Genomic DNA, 15,249 nt, shown 5'->3' on the forward strand with positions numbered 1-15,249 from the left:
TCCTTGCATTGCCTGTCTCGTTGCATTGTTTCGCACTAGAAAGCGTCGTATCTGCACCTCTGCGCTGGGTGAATTTAGGGCTATAGTACAATTTTGGGGAATTGCACTCAATGATCGTTTTAACGCGTCCGCAGCAAATGGCCCTCGCTGGTTTTGAGCATTCTTCGCTATAAGCGAGCAAAGACGTATCTAATTCCAACAAAGAAAGTGTTCGTAAAGCAATGATCAAGTTTTCAATAAACACTGTTCAAACTTATACTGGCTGATGTCTGTCTTTCACACCCTTTGTCTTTTCACGGCTTTAATGGCCGAGAATACGTAAACGGGTAAACTGCGTACATATCGGCGTTAAAGAAGGAGTAATATATTGCGAGCAGCATATATATGCCGTTAGCCACCAAAATTGCATAGTTGTGGTTAGTGAAAAAAAAAAAATAATAAACTGACCAGCGTAAATCTCATTCATAAACACATGAGCACCTGAAATAAATACATAAAATATAAATACAAAAATAAATGTCCGCACTCGTGCCACTCGTCCCGAAAGCGAACAATCGTCACACGGGACGTCACAGTCACCCTTTCCTTGTGCATAAATTAAATCTATAATAAGGCCGCCATAACTGCAGAAATTGCCCTTCAGATGTATATGCCTAGAGACATGGAGTCCCGCTGAAGAAATAATAAACGTGCATTCAAAGGTAAGGCGGAAGAAAACTAATATACGACGTTTGAGCACGGGCTGTAAGCGCCTGTAGAGACAATCGCATGAAATTTTTCCGCTCTTAATGCAAGCTGATTAACTTTAAGGAGCCTGCTCTAAATCGCAGAATCACCTTAGTATGGGACGCGTTCTTTCAGTTTGTGTAACGTCTTCGCGCATAAGACTGAAAAGATTAGAGTCCACCAGCCTTTCATATGTCATTCATGTATACTTGAATAGTGCACGGGCACTGACTGACGTGTAGCTGCTTGTAGAATGCCAATAACTTTATATCCGAGAGAGCATTTTGGCAAGCTAGTTGGGCGGGCTAGTTGGTGCATAATAGAGGTGAAGAAAAACAGCACGAAAACGAAGACGAGACCACACAACACAACCACGCAACACAGCGCCTGTGTTGTGTGGTCTCGTCTTCGTTTTCGTGCTGTTTTTCTTCACCTCTAACTTTATAGCAGTATTAAATTCTAAGTGAATTAGAAGTAGCATCCTCTCGCCAGCTAATTTTGTACAGAGCAAGCTGTTTCATATATGTACAGCTACGAATGTCTCGGAGACTGTGTGCGCAAAATGCGAGGCCCCACTCGTTATAAACTGGGAAGAACTAATCATTGTTAGTTCCTCTTGGTAGCGCTTATTCGTTCTCGTCTTCTCATTACGCACTGGAAGAAGAAAAAAAGCAGCTGCTCAGAAAACCCTGCACGCACAAAACACGTCTCAAAGCGGATGTGTCAACATGTTTTCATTGTGTCTTTTTCTCTTTCGTCGCTCTCCCTAGTTATGTGTTCTGTTGGGAGCATCGCTGTTCTGATGGAAATAGGGCTTGTGCCGCGCATAAATTAAACGGTGGCATTCAATAAGTCATCAGTTGAAGTCAAGCCTTCATCTCGTGCGCCTGTTGTTCTCCCTCTACTTTTTGTGTGCTGCGCGTGTGCATGCGCCCGTAATCGCCATGCACGCTACGCGTAAACTGCGGAAACTAAAATAGAGTGAAGCTAAACGTACGACTCTAAAGGAAACTCTAACAAACGGGCGAAGCGCAGTCAGCAAACATTAGGCTTGAAAGTGCGCGCAGGCAGGCGCGCGACGCAGCGAACCCCAGTCACGATAGCTCGTGAGGAAATAATTTAAATTAGGCCATGAGAAAAGAGAAGGCGCGACTGAAAATAAAACACGAAGAAATAGTGCTCTCCTTTTTCAGGAGCGCAGTTTTTTTTTTTTCTTTCATTTCGGTACAACCAATTTGCCGCTGCGTACCGCACTGAACCGTGATCTCCCGGGTCTCCGCCTGCTGACCTGCGCAACTTCGCTCGCTTTCACACGGCCACTCTTGTTCCGAGCCCTTTTACCTCTAGGTCAATTTGCAACCGTCTAGAGGATCTCCATCCGAACAGCGTTTTTACGACTTTGTCGTTGCAACGATCGCGCGTAGTATTGCGCGAGGGACGCTCCACGCGCCTGATGTGACGCCCTTGGCCCCATGTTAACGAGTGCAAGGCTATGCGGGTTTTTACCGATATTATTTGACGCTTGCGGAAGATTCCGCACGCTCTCTTTTTATTTCGCTTTTGCCGGAGGAAACATTTGTCTATACGTAGCTAGGTAAGGCTAACTGAAGGAGATTTCATCCAGGATCGTATGCACGAACGGAACTAATGCACTCGAGCGACACTAATGCACGAGCGTGGTCTTATATGCTATGGGGAGCTACTTCTTCATGTTATCAAGATTTGATGATGTGTGATAGCTCAGGAATAACGTTGGGAACGATGATTGTTTTACGCTGCTGCTCATATGACAAAGATGTCAGTATACTTGTCATTTTAGTTCTCGTGTTTAATAATTGAAGGCAACCCAAGTAAAAAAAAAAAAAAAAAAGGTTTATACTGACGATTAACGGCTTCGTTTACCTGGCTGGAATGAGACGCGCATTTGTCAGTAAGCAAATATCCTACATCACTGACTGGCTGCGCGACTTGGCTCGGCACCCTGTTGCTATGCAGCTGTTATGCAGTTGCTTGGCATAGCAACGCACTGTTATGCAAACTACTCACCAATCGCAGCTGCTCCACTAGCAAGACAAGATTTCGCCAGGGGTCTAATCCCACGGATTAGTATTTTTGCCCTCATAAGAATATAGTTCCAGATGAAAAATTGAAAGCGTAGCCACCTCTATTATAAAGAAAAATCTGGCGCTCGATCTCAACCATTAACAGTTAGACCCTAACTCTCGTTTTTGCAACGTGCAGAAAGGTGCCCAGAAAGGTATCCAGTTCAGTTTCGATCGTGCCTTTAGCCGATTGCAACCCTCTTTCGTACCCACTCAAACGTCATTCGGTCGGTTGGTATATTTTATTGAATTAAATTTTTTTCCAACATATTCACTATTTTTAACAAGCCAGGAAGACTCTTGAACGCTTATCTCAAGCCCAGTGCACGGCGTTCGCGGCCTGCTTCCTCCCCCTTTTTGTTTATATTTTTAATAGGGCTTTTTTCTATGTATGCAGTCTTCTGTTCGCTATAAAAGGCTAATCTCTTAAAATGCTTCTATGTTTTGATTTCTATCACCTTCTGGCAAGAAAAAAGAAAAACAAAAAATCTGCGGCTTAGCTCGGCTAAGCCCGGTTATGCAAAGAAAACAAAAACTCGCCGACGGCGTTGCCGAAAATGGATCGCGAAGCATGAATAATTTTATCATCCGTGTTAGGCAAAGCAATGCGTGCCAGCTGTATTTGCTTTTCCCTTTCCAGTATGACTCCTCAGAGGGCAACAAATTCATGTCACGTTGTCAGGTTAAGACATAAACAAAGACAGAAACGAGAGTTGAGCTCTCCTAATGAATACTCAGAGCGGGACCTATCTACATCTCTCAACCGTCTGGCAGTGTACCGTGACCGGCTGGGTAAAGCACTGTGTAGGGAGGATTTGTACAGCTTTCTCCGCACACCTTATTCTCTTAGCTGCTAAACTTATCAGAGCCAAGGTTGCCCCGGTCAAGGCAACAACCCTCCCAGTGGCATAGAGATTAGCCGCACGGGCACTGTGCTCACCTGCGGCTTCCGATCTTCAAGATGCGAAACCTCGTTCCCAGGGAGGCTGTTTAGGTTTAGGCGGATTCAGTGCGCTTTGCCCGACTGTAGCGAGACTGCGGCACTCGCGTGGGAGCTCCTGACGGCGTTGACAGCCCTGCTATCAACAGGCCTATAGAAGACGCGCTCTGCGAGGTTCGCAAAAAAGGGTCACCGTCGTTGGGACAACTTTCGCTTCAGCTCCCCGACACGGCCCTGAAATACAATGAGAGTCGGCGTGTGCGTCCTTTCTCGTCGTTCGACTCGCCTCGCGAAAGGCACCATACAATCAAATACTGAAGCAGTTACACCAAACTGTTACAGATTCGTTTCTTTCTTTCTTTACAATTATTTTTTTGCTCGCCTTTGGGAAACGAGTTTCCTGAAAGTTTTCTGCACGGCCGAGTCCGCTCCAATCGGTCCCTCTGTTTTGACGGCGCGGGCTTATATTGACGGTTGCTGCATCCGCAGAGGTTGCAGGTGTGGTGTCGAAGGCGAAAGCCTACGTGGCATTTGAAGAAGCACACAGACACGTACGTGCCCTGCCTGCCAACAACGGCCGCATTTCACCTCTTACGTTCCCAGTAAGTGTGGTGTCGAGCCACCCGTTAACGGACTTCGATTGGGCTATCGCATACCAGAACGCGTTTTTTCTCATATAATGCCTGTGCGCAGCATAAGCGGTGGTGCAGAGCCGGCCCACGTTACTGCAGCTTGAAAGAGCAGCAGCACCATAAGCGCAGGGACAAAGCAGGGCTAGCTCGGCTTTTGATCCTATCCAAAGATCTCGCTGTCCCCTGGTCTAGCGCGGCAACCGGTACTCGCTCTGATACTTCAGTTTTTGTTGTCTCAGTCCATCACACGATCATACGTCACTGCATCATAGAAGAGTAATTCTCGCGGCCTCTAAAAATCACAAGCATCCGCTTCTCTGACCACAAAACTATGATTATCCCACAGAGCTCGGGACGTTCACCTGACAAAAAAAAAAGAAATGTGGACGGCAGCAGGACATCCCATGCGCTCTAATCCAACTAAAAGGAAATTGCCGCAGCACGATACATGATTGAAAAAGGAACAAGCCCCCACTATTCCTTTACATGGGATTATGTTAACATAATCCCATAGCATGATGTGAAAACACAACGCTCGCATGTATACCCTGCCACATATGAATATTATTGATCGTCGGTGAATTATCGCCTACCCCGGACCTCAACTGGCGGATAGGAGTCGGTTATCTCAAGTGCCTATACTAACGGCGAGGCTGTATAAGGCGGCCTCCCGTGCAGCGTCTATGCTCCCTGCCTCTCCTTGAATGAGCCTCTTGGTGCAAACAGCCTTGAACTAATCAGCTACGTCGAGGACAGCTCCCTCTTTCACTACCCCATTTTAATTTGTTTCGCGTACACTTGATTAGTAACCGATTGCTTGATTAAACTCAGGATATTGATTCATTTCCTGTAAGTGCTTTTAATTCCTCGAAACTAACAACCAGGGAAGCATTCTAGGCCCTTTATTATTTAATATATACATAAACGATATAGTAAAAATAGGCCCTGAGGTATATTTTGTTATTTACGCAGATGACACTCTTTTTCTTTCAGGCACTGATGTTAACAGTTTTGTCCAGAGGACTAATGAACCTCTGGAGAAACTTTATTCGTGGTCTCGTAGAAATGTATTACCAATCAACACGAAGAAGACTAAGACTGTGATTTTAGGGCAAAAAAGGTGCAGGTCTCCTATTGTACGAGTTTACTTTAGGTGGTAATCGAACTGAAATGCAGTGAAGACGCTGGGAGTTATTTTCAATGAGCATATGCGTTGGGATGACCATACAAACTTACTACGAACTAAATTAGCTCGATCGATAGATATTATCAGGAGATGCCAATGGATGCTTCCTGCCAAAGTAAAGCTTATCCTTTATAATGCTCTATTTCAATCGCATGCCAGATATTGCCACCTGGTGAGGGGTAACACTACATAAAATATTATCCGGAAACATTTTAGTTTACAAAAAAAAAAAGGCCCTCAGAGCTGTAGCTAATGCAGATTACTTATACCCTACGCATACAATATTTTTCAGGTACAGGATTATGCTAATAACCAGTCTACACGAGTTTCGAGTTTTACATACTTTTAAATCACAGCTTCACGACCAAGCCAATCATTTAATAAATATGACACACCTACACGTTAACCCAGTGCCTCGGATAATTACAAGACACCATGAATATTGGTATGTGCCATGTCCGAGAACCAATTAAGGACTTCACTCTATAAGTTATGTGTTGCCATCTCGACTGAATAAATTTGGATATACAAATGATTCCATTCGCTCTGTAACCACCCATTACATCCGAAACCTCTTCCTTTAGTGTGTTGTTTGGCGTGTCTCTGCAGTGCATTTTGTGAAAAGCTTTGCTGTTTATTCACTATCAGATGTCGATTTGTTCTTTTTTTTTTACAATTCATTGAAATCAGTTGTTTGTTTATGAATGGTCCTCGAGTCTGTGCATTGTAAGGAGCATGCTGACTTTTATTTGTTGCGCAATGTCTATTTTTTATTTTATTTAATTTTTTTTTTTCACCCAACCGCTAGCCGAAACAATATAGGGGTCGGGAGCTTCGTCAAGCCGCAATTGTGGCCTTTTTTTTTTTCCCCTTCTCCTAAGCCATGTATTTGACTGGAAGATAAACCTTACTTAACATTACCAAGGTCATAGGATCAGTTTCGCAAAACTTGACTGAGGGCAAAATTCATGGACAGGTCCAGGAAAGGCAGGTAAGGTGGGAAATATTAACAGATGGCCATAAACATTCGAATCAATAGCTATCAAAACAAAAAAAAAAAGACGATGTCACTGCAGCTTTTGTTTCCGCAGCAAATATTTTGCGGCAGGCGAAATGCAGTAAAAATGTCGCCTTCTAGCCTACCCGCTCTAAGCTGCACCCGTTCCTGGAACGACCTTCCAGCTTTGTTCAAACAGGCTTTCACTGCAATAAAGTTTTTCTCCTTTTCTATTAGTCCTGGTTTCATCTTCTCACTACAAAAGCCGTAGAACACGCTTGTCTGATAATGTTGTTTGGTCTACCAAATACTGAGTAAAAGGTCTTTAAATCAGGTGAAGCCCATCGCACATGTCAGTGGACAGCGCTCTCCACTTCTATGCGTGGAATTAAGAAACATCTCGAAATTCACATACTAAGGCTTGCTTGACATTCTCGTTAGCCGCGCAGTATTGTAGTCGTAGAGCACCTTTATATTTCTGTACAATCAAGAGAATCGCTGTGCTAGACTTTCAGTATTTTTTTTTTTTAGTCTTTAGGTAGCCCGTAAGTGCTGGCTACATTGTTCAAAAGGGAACAGTGTGGCCTGAACGCTTTTTACCAAATGTGCTCGCGCTCCTCTTCACGTATTTCATTGGATGAAAAATTAGCAGGGGTTTAGCTTTTTTTAAGCCCGCTGTTCTTTCTTCTTCTTCTTCTTTAGCTGTATCTTTATCTTTTTCTTTTTCCTTCTCTTTTTCTTCTTCTTCTCTTCCTTTTTCTTTCTCCTTTTCTTCTTCCTCTCCATCTCCTTCTTTTTCTTCTTGTTCTTTTTTTTTTCTTCTTCTTCTTCTGCGGCGCGGCTTAGCTACTGACCGGATTTTACCCGACGGCTTAAAGAGGGGCCCCATTTGCGGTCGCTCTAAAGGTCAAACGTGGCTACCGGCCGGGTTTACGCGATGGGATGAAGCGTGGCGCAGTATTGCTTACGCAACAAAAATATTCTCCCCGTTAGTTCCGACTTAAACTTGCAGCTCGCCAGTGACAGAGCTAAACGTCACGGTTCTGAAGCGATGTAAATAATGCTATGCAGAGTTTAGATGTCTTCTTCTTTGCAGTGTATAGCATAAACAGAGAAGTGACCTATAGAGTATAGGGAGCGATTTATTCAGCGTGTAAGGAAACCCTGGGCTACACGATCGGCATCAACGAAGAGATTTAGGTCCTTCTACCGAACTCAGAGTAGCAAGGCCGCTCTGCTATGCATAAATCGTGGGAATGCAAAGGTGACTCGAGATTTAATACTTTAAATTTTACCGCAGGTTTTAAAAATGCATTAATGAGAGCACCCGTAAAAAGCTGAGTGATTTATAATGCGTTAGCACTGATCTCATTTCCGATATTTGCTCTTGTGTATATATGTCAGTCATCTGTGATGGGGAGAATTACACCGCACTTTTAATAGGGTCTTCATCAGTGCTGTTCAAGTCTTGTGCGTTTTCACAGGCTTTCTATCCAGTAAAGCGCGTAATAATGAAATACGAGGCTGAAGGTGAGTCTGAATGTCATTTTACTTTCTTGGAAAGTGCTCTTGCAAATAGGTAAAAAAAAGGAGAGGGGGGGGGGGGGGCTTGCTCAATATGAATAGGAACGATGAGTTTGCACCAAAACTCAAGTATCTTCAAATTTATCTCAAATTAACTCGATGAAGACTTTTGAGCATTAGGCAATATGATTGGTTTGGTTTACAGGTTTATCGTCCCAAAGCGAATCAGGCTATGAGAGATGCTGTAGGGGAGGGCTCCGAAAATTTCGACCACCTGGAGCCCCTTAACATGCACCTACATCTCACAGCACAAGGGCGCCTTGCTTTTCGCCTCCATCGAAAAGCGGCCGCCACGGCCGGGATTCGATCTCACATCTTTGGGCATGGTCAGTGCACGTTAAAGAACCCCAGGTAGTGTCGAAATTTCTAGAGTCCTCTCCTACGGCGTCTCTCATAGCCTGAGTTGCTTTGGGACATTAAACCCCCAAAACCAAACCAATCTTTGGGCATGGTAATCAAGCGCCGTAACCACTGCACCAACGCGGCGGGGCCATTAGGCGTCATCAAGAAGTCTAGTTAGGAAAAACTGAAAAAGTGCGCTTTTGTCATATAATTCCGGATTAATTATTTATTGAATGCTTAAAATTTGTTCTCTTTCGTATTGAGCAATTGTGTAACAAGATGAGCCCGTGCGTCGACGTCAAAACAATTAATGAGCAGAAATACTGGGGATTAAATTGGGCGAGCAGAGCAATCAGGTAAGAGAAAACCTTTCAGCAAAGGAATTGTGTAAATGTCAGGCATGGTAAAAGGTGGCGCTTTTGTCTGCGCAGGTCGGCCGTCATCGTACCCTCTAGGACAGCTAATCGTTTCCTGTGCACAGGGCATTGGGCAGCTGAATCCCGTGATTACTTTTCCCTTGTGTTCGCTCACTAGCACGACAAGCTGTCCTTTTCCCCGGCCATAGCGCCGACTGCAAGGAAGAAGAAATATTTGATTGCCTCTTGCACAGAGCCTCCGTATAAGATCGCGACAAGCGAAGCCCTTGTGTTCGAAGTCCAAAAAAGCCATCACACAGAATTTGCTCGAACAACGCACACTGGCTTGAAGATTCAAGAACTTGCTGGCATTGCAAGGATTACTAATAATATAATTAATTGTCTTTATTCCCAGAACTGGAAGATACAGTACAGAGAGAGAGCATTTAAGTCAAAGACAAAATGGTTTGCCTGGCTGCACGTGACAGCCGTGGCAGGCGACATGAACATAAATGAACAGTACAGTACGACGATGCAGTTTTCTGTGTCAAGTTAATTAATAATCGTAAAATTCACTCCCAATATTTTTTGAATGCTTGTTTTGTCGACATGGAAAAGACATGCCCATCACGAGGAGAGTAAAAAATTAGAAATGAAGAAATCCCTCGCAAAATGACCATAACGTGTGTAACATCATGGAGTTACAACCCTCGTTCATACTTGAATGAACCTACTGCAATTTAAGTAATCCAAAATTCAGGTTCCCAGTTTTTCATCGGTGAGCACGGACACTGTTTGAAAAAAAAAAAAAAAAAGTAGGAAGGGGGGAGGGGGGGGGGGGACATAAACTGTAGTTAAATGAAGAACGCCAAAACAATCTGTAAATATCTGGTTGGGTTTTTATATTGTACAACAGAGATCCAAGGATTTGCTTTAAAATTGAAATTGATTTTGAAATGCCCCGCAAGGGAACAACGCTAAAATAAAGTAATGTCATACCGGGGAATGCTTAAGCAGAACATTCTCAATATGATTTCTGCGCAGAAAACGGGAAGAGAAACCGAGACTTGAACTGAAATGGATATGTCAATACATGTCACTATATTAATCTAAAATATTATACCCTTATTCGAAAAGGATAGGAGCGCAGGAACAAATGCTGCAATAAGAATTATGGAGAAAGAATGGAAGGAGAACAACGTTCTTGTGATAAGTGAGGAAACGTATTAGTTCTCCTTTTGTTTATTAATTGAAATCAGGTTTCCTTACTATAGTCAAAGATAGCCGATGAAACACCCAATTTAAGAAATTGATTAATTTAATCACAAAGCACAGGATGGCCGATAGCGAAAAGTGGCCGATATAAGGAAGTATAACATGGAGAAAATAGAGCATGCTGTAAAGAACGGCGGAAGCCTTAAAGCGGTGAAGAAGAAATTAGGCATAGGAAAAAATCAGATGCATGCGCTAAAGGACCAGGCGGGCAACGTCATCACGAATATGGACAAGATAGTCAACGTAGCCGAGGAGTTCTGTACTGATCTCTACAGTAGCCAAAGTAGTCAGGACCGTAATGAGATTGGCGGCAGGGAAAAACAGTCAGACGTTCCACCAGTGACGAAGGACGAGGTTAAGAAAGCAATAAAAGCTATGAAAAGGAGGAAAGCAGCTGGAGAGGATCAAATAACTATATATTTGTTGAAGGACGGGGGGGGGGGGGGGGGGGGGGGGGATATCGTGCTAGAAAAACTGGCTACCCTATATACGCAGTGCCTGGTGTCATCGACGGTACCGGAACCATGGAAGAACGCAAACATTATCCTCATTCATAAGAAAAGGCCGCAGCTCAAGTGCTTCAGTTTGTTAGATAGCAGTTGCCGCGGCCGGCAATACTCTTTTCCTTCTTTTTGATTATTTAAAAAAAATAATAAATCAACCACTACCACCACCCACGCTAAGGACCTTAAAAATTACAGACCAAACAGCTTACTATCTGTTACGCATAAGGTGTTTACTCAGGTAATTGCTAATAGAATCAGGACAACCTTAGACTTCAATCAAGCAAAGGATCAAGCATGGTTTCGGAAACGGTACTCTACTATCGATCATATCCATACCATCAACCAGGTGATAGAAAAATGCTCGGACTATAACCAGCCCTTATACATAGCATTCATTGATTACGAAAAAACATTTGACTCAGTTGAAACATCGGCGGTGATGCAGGCATTGCGAAATCAGGGGGTAGACGAGCCATACGGGAAAGTGCTGAAAGATATATATAGTGGCTGCTCAGCAACCATAGTTCTGCATAATGAAAGTAACAAAATTCCCATAAAGAAAGGTGTCAGGCAAGGAGAAACGATTTCCCCAGTACTATTCACAGCTTGCTTAGAGAAAGTATTCAGAGACTTGGAATGGGAGCAGTTAGGGATAAGGGTAGATGGAGAATACCTCAGTAATCTGCGATTTGCTGATGATATTGCTCAGGAGGTGAATTGCAAATAATGGTTGGTTATCTAGACAGGAAAAGCAGAACAGTGGACTTGAAAATCAATATGCAGAAGCCTAAGGTAATGCTCAACAGCCTCGGGAAGGAACAGCAGTTTACGTTAGGTAGTGAAGCACTGGAAGTAGTAGGCGAATATGTCTACTTAGGACAGGTAGTAACCGCATATCCAGACCATGAAAAGGTAATAACAAGAAGAATAAGATTGGGATGGAGCGCATTTGGCAAGCACTCGCAGATTATGACTAGCAGCTTACCGGTATCGCTCAAGAGGAAAGTATACAACAATTGCATCTTACCTGTACTCACCTATGAGGCTGAAACATGGAGGCTAACCAAGAGGGTTCTACCTAAGTTGAGGACAACGCAGAGGGCTATATGGAGCAAAAAATGGTAAGGGTAACATTAAGAGATAGGAAGCGTGCAGAGTGATAACTCAAGTTACTGACATTCTAGTGGAAATCAAAAAGAAGGAATGGGCATGGGCAGGACATGTAGTGCGAAGAGAGGATAACCGATAGTTGCTTAGGGTAACAAACTGGATTCCAAGGGAAGGAAAGCGTAGCAGGGGGCGGCAGAAAGTTAGGTGGGTGGATGAGGTTAATTAGTTCGCAAGGGTCAAGTGGATGCAGCTAGCACAGAACCGGATTAATTGGAGAGCTATGAGAGAGGCCTTCGCCCTGCAGTGGGTATAGTCAGGCTGGTGCTGATGATGAGATATATCTATGTTTATATCACCCGTTAAGCAAAGAAGGCAACTGGACGTAAACTGCTGAAGAAATCAGGCTCGCTAAGAAAAGCCTAATAATTTTCAGGTCATGACCTATAAACTGTTAAAAGTGTAACTTTGTTGTGAGACAAATTTTCAAAATTATATTTTTAGCGGGAAAAATTTAATTGCTATGGAATCAACTGAATACCAGTTAAGTATAAATACTGATGCTCCATCACTTGTTCCTAATGGCCGCGTAAAGTAGGAAGTACTGCATCTCAGGATACTTAAAACAGGGACGAAAGCATTATGAACGTTCCTTTCAGACAGCATGAAGTCATCTACTGTATTCCTATAATGTCCGACAAGAGGCGAAAGTTCATTGAAGGATTCTCTAATACTGCTGATATTCATACAAAGAGCCGTGAACGATGTTTCAGCACTAGAGAGTGAGTTGGAGAAATCCCGAATTCCCGTGCATTCTGGGAAAGTTTTACTTTTACACGGCTGTGCTAACATTCCCCGCTACAAGTTGTCTGCTACGGGGGAGAGACGGCGTGCTACCGCTACAGACCAATCCAGTATAGCTGCCAGTCTGTTACAATAAGGCAGGCCACAAAGCGGACGTCTGTCCAGCCCCGGACAGCAAGGTTTGCCGCAACTACGGCTTTCAAGGTGCGCAAAAAAACCAGGAGAGACAATCTCACGGGAGACAAGGCCTGCAAGTAAGCAAAGCCTCTGTGCAAACACCGGATCCAACAACAACAACAACAAAAATAAATATCGAACACAATAGGAGCCTTCCAAAAAACGCGTCAGCAGGAGAAAACAGCAGATCAAGCCGATAGAGAACCTTTGGTTCGCCACAGGGAATAGGGGAGCCAGCTGACGGGGAAACCGGGGCCGAATCCTGGTCGAGTTTTAAGCTCAGATCCAAGGGCAAATTCAGTTCCAAACGCCTGAGGGGACCAGGGCTTCCTGTCTCAACAAAAGAAACATGAGATTAAGTTCGAGGGGCGCCACCATGCCACCTGGGGCGAGGCTACAAAAAGGTAAACTGGGCCGAGGTTGTCTCGACCTACCGCTACTCTAACAGGTATTGCTTCCCTTGTCAGGATTACGCTAAGATCAAAGAGCACTAAAAAAAAAAAAAAAAAAGTAATAAAAAATCTATCAAAAAATTGAAACGCATTGATAAGGTAGAACAACGACTCTTACAAGCGGGTTAGAAGCAGACCATCCTCACAATCTCACCAATAGTATCGATACAGCCAAAAGCAGTACAAAATATAGTCAACAACTATACACTTTCGCCTGAACAGGTCCGTACAGTCGAAGCGCAACGGCAGAAAACCAGAAAACCAACATCCGTACTTTCAACTCAGGGAAGCACACAAAACATTTTTAGTAACATCAAGCAGGTGGTGAATGAAATACAACGGCCCAAAACACAACTCAAAATCTCCAAGACCAGCAGAGGGCCACAGGGGCTCAATATACGGCTGTTCAAGGAAACTTCAGTTCGGAATTACAAATGACAACTCAAGAGGCGCGGGGATGCACAGAAATCACCCCAAGCCCTCTCGTAAAAGCCCAACGAAGGTCCGGTGGCATAACAGATCACAGCGACTGAGAATCAGCGGTTACGGAAACGCTAATGGCTACCTCCTCTAACATTACGGCAGCCAGATCACCCTACAAATATTGCGGTGAAACTGCCGCACTTTCAAGACTAAAAGGAGCTTCCTTCAGCCGTTTACTGGAAACCAACCAGTACGCCAGACGTCATCTGCCACCGAGAAGCGGGATGCTCGCCGTACGTGGAGGAACAGCTCAGTACAATTAAGACACTAGCTACACTATTGCCCCCCGTCAGTAATCATGCCACACGATTTCACCTCCGTGAGATAAATCAGGTCCTCATCAAGACCATCTCGCAAGAAAAAAAAAAAAAAAAAAGAAGGAAGCAGAGTGTGTTCACCCTTAACCTTTACAGTCTTCCGAGCCACACGCATGAAGGTTTTTTTCTATAATGCATACGCATAGCGGGAGACAACTGCCTAATTGTTATGTGGGACTGAAACGCTGGGTGCGCAGTATCGTTTTTAGTCGTGTGTTCCTTGGATGTCGTTTCTTCTTTGCTGCAGTTTATAATAATACACTACAAATTAACTCAACGATTCAGCTTATCAAACGCTGAACACACGGCATGGGGCTATCCAAGAACATCCCGAAGGAAACCAACTTGTTGGAAGCCGTGGAGCAGCTCGATTTTGCCTAATGACGGACACCATGTCTCTCACTAGGGCAAGAGACATTTTTAACATAGACATCTGCCAATGATTATCTTTCCCCAAAAACATGAAACGCTGAAAGTTGGTGAGTCTGAAAAAACAACAGGCAGTGATAACAAAAATTTTACCTTACCCAAGCGAAAGCCCGCATACGGCGGAATATTGCATCTATCAAAATAAAGTGCCGAGGAAAATTCAGGAATAGGTCGCCAAAGTACAGCATTAAAAAAAAAAAAAAAAAAAACATGGAGCATTACGTTAAACCAAAAAAGATGCTCACTCAAAAACGACCAAAGTCATTCAAGCAATGATAGAAAGACTAGAAGCACGCAAACCATTTATATTGGTTGGATGACACAAAAGGCGTATTAAGACTACTAAGCTTCATATGAGGGCCAACCAAACCCCTGTCTGGGCTCTCTGATAGCATTGGTCGATGTCTACGCAGCAGCATGTATCCACACAACAAACGCTGCCCCGGAAGGAGACAAGACTACCAACGCCATAATCAGGAACCTAAGCACCGACCTCTTGTATAAAGGGACCAGGAAAAGATATTACTAAAACTAGAAAACGCGAAAGAACGAATTGTGTTGCACCATGCAGTCTCCCTCACAACGCACACCTTTTTAAGCTAGTTTCACTATCATCAAGGGTACTGGCGATCAAAAACGGTCATTCTCTTCTTCGTCATACAAAATAAGGAAACAGGTCATGACGGCGCCCCACCATGCCCCGTCCTGAACGCGTTAGCTGTGAGCGCCCGGTGGGAGTTGGAACACCCAGAAATTCCAGCTGGTGCCAACGAGGAGGGACGACTGCGAACGCGCGCTTAGGTGTCACCCTAGTCGCCAGGAGCACTGTGTTAA

At 44.0% G+C, this 15,249-nt stretch overlaps 1 long non-coding RNA gene across 1 annotated transcript in view; it reads right to left on the minus strand.

Annotated features, from left to right (window-relative positions):
• LOC146204164 (uncharacterized) overlaps positions 1 to 15,249 on the minus strand; it is an 89,664-nt gene that overhangs the window by 32,042 nt on the left and 42,373 nt on the right. The gene's annotated exons all lie outside the window — the stretch shown is intronic.

This window comes from Amblyomma maculatum, chromosome 1, assembly GCF_055883805.1.
Source record: "Amblyomma maculatum isolate TAMU_Amacu chromosome 1, ASM5588380v1, whole genome shotgun sequence".
NCBI lineage: Eukaryota > Metazoa > Arthropoda > Arachnida > Ixodida > Ixodidae > Amblyomma > Amblyomma maculatum.